This window comes from Carlito syrichta, unplaced genomic scaffold, assembly GCF_000164805.1.
Source record: "Carlito syrichta isolate Samal-C Ts95f unplaced genomic scaffold, Tarsius_syrichta-2.0.1 Scaffold309041, whole genome shotgun sequence".
NCBI classification, from domain to species: Eukaryota; Metazoa; Chordata; class Mammalia; order Primates; family Tarsiidae; genus Carlito; species Carlito syrichta.
The window spans coordinates 1,386,780-1,395,194 of record NW_007253137.1 but is presented as its reverse complement, the minus strand read 5'-3'; positions in this window follow the sequence as shown (position 1 = coordinate 1,395,194).

The following is an 8,415-nucleotide window of genomic DNA, read 5'->3' as shown; positions in this document are numbered from 1 at the left end:
TCTCGCCAAGTTGCCAGGCTGGTCTCGAACCCGTGGAATCAGGCAGTTCACTCTTCTCGGCCTCCCAAAGTGCTGGGATTACAGGCTGAGCCATGAACCTGGCCCTCATTTGTTTTCTTAATCCCCCTTTTGCAGAGGAGGCAGTGGGCTCGACAAAAGGGTTATGACTAGCAAAATAGTATGAATTAGAAGAGTTTTATGATTCCAAATACTCACTTATTTGCTGAATGCTGTCAGACTAAGCCTCCATCACCATATACTTAAGCTTTACGAGAACTGTAAGCTTTTAACAATATATGAAGGTATGACAACTAAATTCATGAACTCATCCTAGAAAAAGTGCTACATACCTCAGCGCTGAATATTACTACAGTCACCTTCAAAGTACTCCCCTTGGGAAGCTATGCACTGATGCCAGTGCCTAGTCCACATGTCAAAGCAATTTTGGAACTCTTTCTGGAATGGCCATCAGCTATTGCTGTATTATTCTTGATGTCCTGAATGTCATCCAGATGTTTTTCTTTCAATATTTTCTTTATCTTTGGGTAAAGAAGAAAGTCCCTGGAGGCCAGATCAGGTGAGTGGGGAGGGTGTTCCAATAGTTTTTTTTGTTTTGTTTTTCTTTTTTTTTTTTTTAACTGGCTAAAAACTCTCACAGACAGTGCTGTGTGAGCTGACTCCTTCGGGACTATTTTTGTGCACACTTCTCATGCCAAGGTTTTTCTGTTTCTCTATCGATGTTTATTTGGTCTGCTCTTCCTCTCACAGCCGAGCACAAAAATTTGTCAAATTTTTGTGATGTTTTAGCCAGTTCAGCTCTACTGGCCATCCTGACCTCTTTTCATCAGTAACACTTTGTCTCCCCTCAGAAAAACGTTTAATCCATTTGTACGTTGACATTTTCATGGCATGACCACCACAAACTTGCACTAACATCCCTGATTGCACTATTGCCAAGTTTAACAAGAAATTTAACATTTGTTTGCTGCTGTAATTCAAACTCTGACATTCTTACTATGGCATGCAAGAGCTTGCAACAACAGTAGTGAATGCCACTCAGCAAGAAACCATCACATGAGACGAACACAACTGTGAGACAGATAGACCAAGGTTACAAAAGCTCACCGAGTTGTTTGTATAGTGCTGCCAATGTAGGCAGATGGTGGCAAGTTTGTGAACTTAATTCTCAGCCCATATTACATGAAAATGTTTTCACCAATTTTGAGCACATACTCCACAAAATACTGTGTTAGATACCTTTTGTGTGAGACAGGCTGTGACAGCTTAGTGTGTGGTATCTTGTAATGTTAAGTGTCTCATATAGAGACTTGAATAGGTTCTACCTACACAATTACTATAACCTATTAGAAGGCAGATGGGTATAATATTTGTGGAAAATGCTGGCACTGAGTCTAGAGATGGGACCCCATCCTAGGACAGTATAAACTTGAGTTCTGTGTACCACTTCAGTTATTTATTCCCTTAACCCAGAATGCAAGAATCTAAGCATTGAACTTATTCTAAAAACACAATCGATTAGAAAGTGATTTGCAGAATATGAAGACTAGCTAAGAGTTATTAAAGGAATTTAGTGATGACTGGCTTTTCAGTTAATAGTATACCTCAGGTTATCTACTGTAAGCACTTGTTTATTGAAGTCATTTTTATACGATTCAGGAGTAGATCCAGGAATACTGGCTGCCATTCTGCCCCAAGTGTATCAGTGTGAGTGAGCTCTCTTATGGTTCACATTGCTTATGAACATGCCATGTGTGTCTGCAACACTGAGAGGCTGCCTACCTATAAGTTGTATGGTAGTCCATTTTATTGTTGTCCGTGACTTACTAAATCATCTGACTAGACGAATGGACACTAAAAGGGGGAGAAAGGTGTGACTAGCTGAACTCATGCCTGTTTCAGCAAACCTGGGCAGTAATTTAGCTAAGTTGTCTTTTAGCAATTGTGTTCTCTGCTTACACACATATTAAGGACAGAACATGCTCGCTCATCACATTTGACCAAGACTAGATCCCTCAGTTGAAAAAGTTAAAACGGAGTTATTTACATTTATTCCTTACAACCGCCTTAGTCCCCTTTGCTGTTTTTCTTCCCTAACTTTTTAAATTGGGGCACTACTAGGGGACTTAGTCTTCCCGCACTCCTTTGTTCTCTTATCAAGTCTCTTGGCTGTAAGATTCATGTGCTGTCAATTTCCAGTTAGGCAGATACATGCTAATCTATTACCCTCTCCCTTTCCCCTACTAGCTCCACTCAGTCTTCCCCAGCAGCTACTGTCGGTATCATCATTTCGATTGCTTAGGTCCCAGAGATCACTCTTGACTCTTCATACCCCACTTCCAAAGGGAAATCTTTTGTCCCTGCCATTAGAAAATACCTAGACGCCGGGCTCGGTGGCTCAGCCTGTAATCCCGCGCCTTTGGGAGGCTGAGGTGAGTGGATTGCCTGAGCCCGCGGGTTCGAGACCCACCTGGGCAGCGAGACCTCCTCTCTACAATAAATCAAAAAATCAGCCAGGCGTGGTAGCGCATGCCTGTAATTCAGGCTACTCGGAAGGCTGAGGTGGAAGGATCGCCGGAGCCCAGCAGGCGAGGCTGCGGTGGCTGGGAGCGGCCACTGCACTCCAGTCTGGGCGACAGAGTGAGACTCCAACTCAAAAAAAAAAAAACCCCTAGGATTGGCAGTTGAGGGAAACTGCTAGGGGAGGGAGGAGCATACCTCATCAACAAGGGTATCTGCATGATCAGTGTTTATATACCTAACCCTGAATTGTACCCCACATCTTTATAATAAAATTTTTTTGAATGCCTAGGACCACTTACTATTGTTGCTCTCTGCCCTTCTTGCTCTACACAGCTTTTATTTTTTTTAGCATAGCTGCCATTGTTTACTCTCGGTGCCAAGTCTTGGAGTGATTCCCCATTTCTACCAGTAAAGCTGCACTCCTTATAAAGTTCCTCAATGATTTGGCCCCTTTGTCTCTGACTAGGTCTCCCACAAACCTTTCTCCATGCTTGCCCCATTCCAGCCACTCTAGCCTCCTTGCTGCTCCTTTTTTTTTTTAAATTGAAATCTCACTGTCATCCAGGCTGGGTGCAGTGGCGGGCTCGCAGTTCACCAAAGCCACGACCTCCTGGGCTCAGGTGATCCTTCTACCTCAGCCTCCTGAGTTGTTGGGACTACAGGTATGTACCACCGTTCCTGGGTAATTTTTGATGTGTAGAGATGAGTTCTGACTGTGTTGTCCAGGCCAGTCTCAAACTCCTGGGCTCAAGTGAACCTCCTGCCTCAGCTTTCCAAAGGGCTTGGATTATTGGCGTGAACCACACAACAGGCTCCTTGTTTTTCAAACAAGCTAAATATGTTACCTCAGCCTTTGCATGGGCCATTACCCTTTCCTGAAATACTGGAATGCTGTGGATATCTCCATGACAAGAATCTGTTTCCACCATTCTATTGAACAGAAGCTGTGACCTCTTCGACTCTGCTTTATTCTTTTCCTAAACATTTTTTATCTAACGCCTGTTTGCTGTCCATTGAAATATGAAGCCCAATGAAAGCAAGGGTCTTGTTTTATTTTCTGTTAAATCCCAAGTGCTTACATCACTGTGTCACATTAATATTAAATAAACAAGTATTCTTAGAAGTGTAGCTCTACCACACTATCTTGTTAACTACAACTATAAGAGCTATGTCAGGTTTTTTGTTGTTTTGAGTCAGGATCTGTCACCCAAGTTGGAGTGCGGTGGCATGATCATGGCTTGCTGCAGCCTCAAAATCCTGGGTTCAAGCAATCTTTCTGCTTCAGCCTCCCAAGTAGTTAGGACTACAGGTGTGTGCCGCCACACCTGGCTAAATTTTAAATTTTTCTGTAGAGACAACGTCTTGCTATTGTTGCCCAAGCTGGTCTTGAACTCCTGGTCTCAAGCAACATTTTTAAATTGTAAAATATATATGTAAAAGTTAGCATTCAACCATTTTTAAGTGTACAGTTCAGTGGCATTAAATACACAGTGTTTTTACAACCATCACTACTGTCCATTTCTAGGGTGTTTTCATCAAGCTAAACAGAAACTCTGTACCCATTAAACAGAAGCTCCCCATTCCCACCCAGATCCCAGCCCCTGGCAACCTCTTTTGTACTTGTGTCTGAATTTGCCTATTTTGGGTACCTCTTATAAATGGAATTATACAGTAGGGCTCTCAGATCTAGCTTATTTCACTTAGTGTAACATTTTCAGGGTTGAAATACATGTTGTAGCATGGATCACAAATTTCTTTATATGGCCGAATAATCAATTGTATATATGCATTCATGCCACTGTTCATCTAAATGGACATTTAGATTGTTTTCATCTTTTGACTTTGTGAATAATGCTGCTATAAACATGGATGTGCGACTATCTTTTAGTCCCTCTTCTGGCTATATACCTAGGAGTGGAATTGCTGAATTATATGGTAATTATATGTTTAATTTTTGAGGAATCATGAAACCTTTCTACAGCAGCTGTGCTATTTTACCTTCTCACCAGCAGTGTGTGAGGATTATAATTTATATACATCCTCACCAGTGCTTGCACTTCCCTTTTTATCTGATAATAACCATCCTAATGGATGTGAAAGTGGTGTTTCATTGTCAACAGCAGTTTTTAAAGCAGCTTATTTTTATTGAGTCTTTACAAAGCATATGAGTCAGTTTTCATTGAACCAACCATTTTGTCCTCAACATTTCATTGTTTACATATTAAGTTATGAAATCTCAGGAAGTGCTGTTGACATAGTTTAGAAACAGACAGCTAACTAAGAGTAAACATTACTACTAGCAAAAGTTCTTGGATATGTATGCTGTGTGAGTAGGTCAGTTTTATAGAGAGAGTATATAGCTAGGTTATGTGGGGCCAGTTGAAGACTTTTAGTGTGTCAACATTTCCTTACTACTTGCTCTAAAAGTTTACTCCTGAAAGTGTAGTCTACAGACTAGCAACATTGGTATCACCCGGGCTGGGAACTGGCTGCAAATGCAGAATGCCCCATATGGAATCAAAACTTGTATTTGAACAGCTTCCCCACGTAGTTTGTATGCACATTAAAGATTGACAAATTACACCTTTAAAGCTACTTTTTTTTTTCCTTTTTCTTGAGTTGGAGTCTCACTCTGTCGCCCAGACTGGAGTGCAGTGGCCGCTCCCGGCCACCGCAGCCTCAACCTGCTGGGCTCCGGCGATCCTTCCGCCTCAGCCTTCCAAGTAGCTGGAACTACAGGCGCGTGCTACCACGCCCCTGCTAGTTTTTTGATTTATTGTAGAGATGAGGTCTCGCTGCCCAGGCGGGTCTCGAACCCGCGGCCTCAGGCAATCCACTCACCTCAGCCTCCCAAAGGCACGGGATTACAGGCTGAGCCACCGAGCCAGGCTAAAGCTACTTTTAATGGCTGCCTGGTATTTCAACTTGTCCATGATTTTAACCAGATCTTATCACTGGGTATTCCAGTTATTTCACCGGGTTTTTTTACTATTATGAAGGATACTGCAATGATCATCCTTGTAAGTACATCTTAGTGCAAATGTGTTTTCCAAAATTTTTAGTTTCTTGGAGTGCTTGATACAAAGAGTGAACATTTGAGGGTTTTGACACATTAAATTGCCTCGGTTTACCTTTACCCCAACTGTATGTGAAAATGCCTATTTCTTCATACCCTTTTCTTTCTTTCTTTCTTTTTTTTTTTTGGTCTGTTTGTTTGCTTTTGAGTTGAGGTCTCACTCTGTCGCCCAGGTTGGAGTGCAGTGGCACACCCATGGCCACCGCAGCCTTGACCTGCTGGGCTCAGGTGATCCTTCCGCCTCAGCCTTCCTGGTAGCTGGAACTACAGGCACGGGTCACCACACCCAGCTAACTTGATTTATTGTAGAGATGAGGTCTCACCAAGTTGCCCAGGCTGGTCTCGAACCCATGGGCTCAGGCAGTCCTCTCACCTCAACCTCCCAGAGTGCTGGGATAATAGGCATGAACCACCACACCTGGCCTCATACCCTTTTCAGTAATAGGTGCTTAAAAAAAAAACTTACTTTGTAGGTGAAAACTGCTATCTTATTTCTAAATTTTTTTTTTTTAATGTTTTTAAATTTAGTAGAGTGCTGCCATCTAGAGGTAGTTGTAATCAATAAGTCATGATTTGGTAATTTTGTTTTAATAATTCAGGAAAGTTACTCATTTGGGCCCCAAGGTGTACAACCAAAGGGCAGACCCAAGAACTGAAGATCTGATCCAAGAACCAATAAAGCTGTAAGTTTTTGTTTTGTTTTTTGAGTTGGAGTCTCACTGTTTTACCCAAGCTGGAGTGCAGCGGCATGCTCCTGGCCACCACAGCTTTGACCTTCGGATCTCAGGCGATCCTTCCGCCTCAGCCTTCCAAGTAGCTGGAACCACAGGTGTGCACCACCATACCTGGATGACTTTTTTTTTTTAATTTTTGTAGAGACAAGGTCTCACCAAGTTGCCCTGGCTGGTCTCGAACCCCTGGACTCAGGCAGTCCTCTCGCCTCTGCCTCCCAAAGTGCTGGGGTTACAGGTGTGAGCCACCACACCCAGAAGATTCTTTTTAAATATATAGTCCCCATTATGTCACAGCAGTATAATCAAACCAGATAAACCTAATAAGACTACCCTATTATGGTGAAATCAGCTAATCAAAACCCTTCTGGCTGGGTGTGGTGGCTCATGCCTGTAATCCCAGCACTTGGTAGACTGAGGTAGGAGGATTCTGTGAGCCCAGGAGTTTGAGATCAGCTTAGGCAACATAGCAAGACCTCCTCTCTTTAAAAAAAAAAAAAAAAAGCCAGACATGGTGGTGCACACTTGTATTCATAGGTACTTGAGAGGCTGAGGTAGGATTCCCTGAGCCTAGGAAGTTGAGGCTGCAGTAAGCTGTGATTGTACCACTCCACTCTGACCTACATGACAGTGAGACCCCTACTTACCAAAAAAAAAAAAAAAAACCCTCTGGGCTCCAGCAATCCTTCTGCCTCGGCATTCCGAGTAGCTGGAATTACAGGCACACGCTACCATGCCCGGCTGATTTTTTTTTCTTTATTGTAGAGATAAGGTGTCGCCAAGTTGCCCGGGTGGGTCTTGAACCCACAGGCTCAGGCAGTCCACTCCTCTCGGCCTCCCAAACCACTGGGATTACAGCTGAGCCGCCAAGTCCGGCCAAAGCTAGACTCTTAAGAAGAAAATATAGGTCAAACACAGTGACGCCTGTAATTACAACACTTTGGGAGGCCAAGGTGGGAGAATCGCTTGAAGCCAATAGTTTTGAGACCAGCCTGGGCAGCATATCGCTACAAAATTCATCTCTACAAAAAAAAAACACACAAAACTTTATAATTAGCCAGGTGTGGTAGCACATGCCTATAGTTCTAGCTACTTGGGAAGCTGAGGTGGGAGGATGGCTTATGCCCAGGAATTTGAGACTGGTGAGCCATGATCATGCCACTGCAATCCAGCCTGGGTGACAGAACAAGGATGTTCTCCCTCTCCCTCCCCCCCATCTCTATATATACATACACGCGCGCGCACACACACGCACGAAATAGTATATCCATGGGTTGGAGGAGGAAATCTTAAGACAAAAGTTCAAATTATAAAGGGAAATATTGATAAATATGAATAAAACTAAGAACTGTTCGTTGTAAAAGTGAAAAGAAGTTCCAAACTGGGAGAGGACATTTGCAACACATATATAACTGACAAAGGAATAATATCGAAAGTACACAAATTATAGATACGTAAGAACAACAGAAACCCAGTTTAGAGAAAGGGCAACAGATATAAACTGGCATTTCACATAAGAAACATAATTCCTAAATATGTGAAACCAACTTTATTCGTAATATGGGAAGTTCACATTAAAGTTGCCGGTGGCATTTTACACATACAAGATTGGCAAAAAATGTTTAAATAGATTAATCAGTTCTTGGTATTGGCTAGGATATGGTGCAATGGAAAATATTGCTGAATTGGTGTAAATTGGTACAACCATTCTGGGATGGAGAGTAAATGTACAATATCTCCTAGAGAAACTCATATCTTTACACTAAGGGGACATTTGCAAGAATGTTTGAAGCAACATTTTTTCTAATAGCAAAAAAAACTGCAAATAGCTCAGATATCTACCATCAAAGTAGATAAATAGGACGGTCATAAACAAGTAGTATATAGCCTGAAAATGTAAGAACTCTACTCACAAGAACATCAATGAGTCTTGAGTGAAAGAAGCAGGTCAGGAAAATTCACACTCTGTTCCATTTATATAAAGTTCCAAAACAAGCAAAATTGTGGCTGTGTATTAGAGATTCCAAATTAGAGAAACATTAGAAAAGTCATGTGAAGGTATCATTA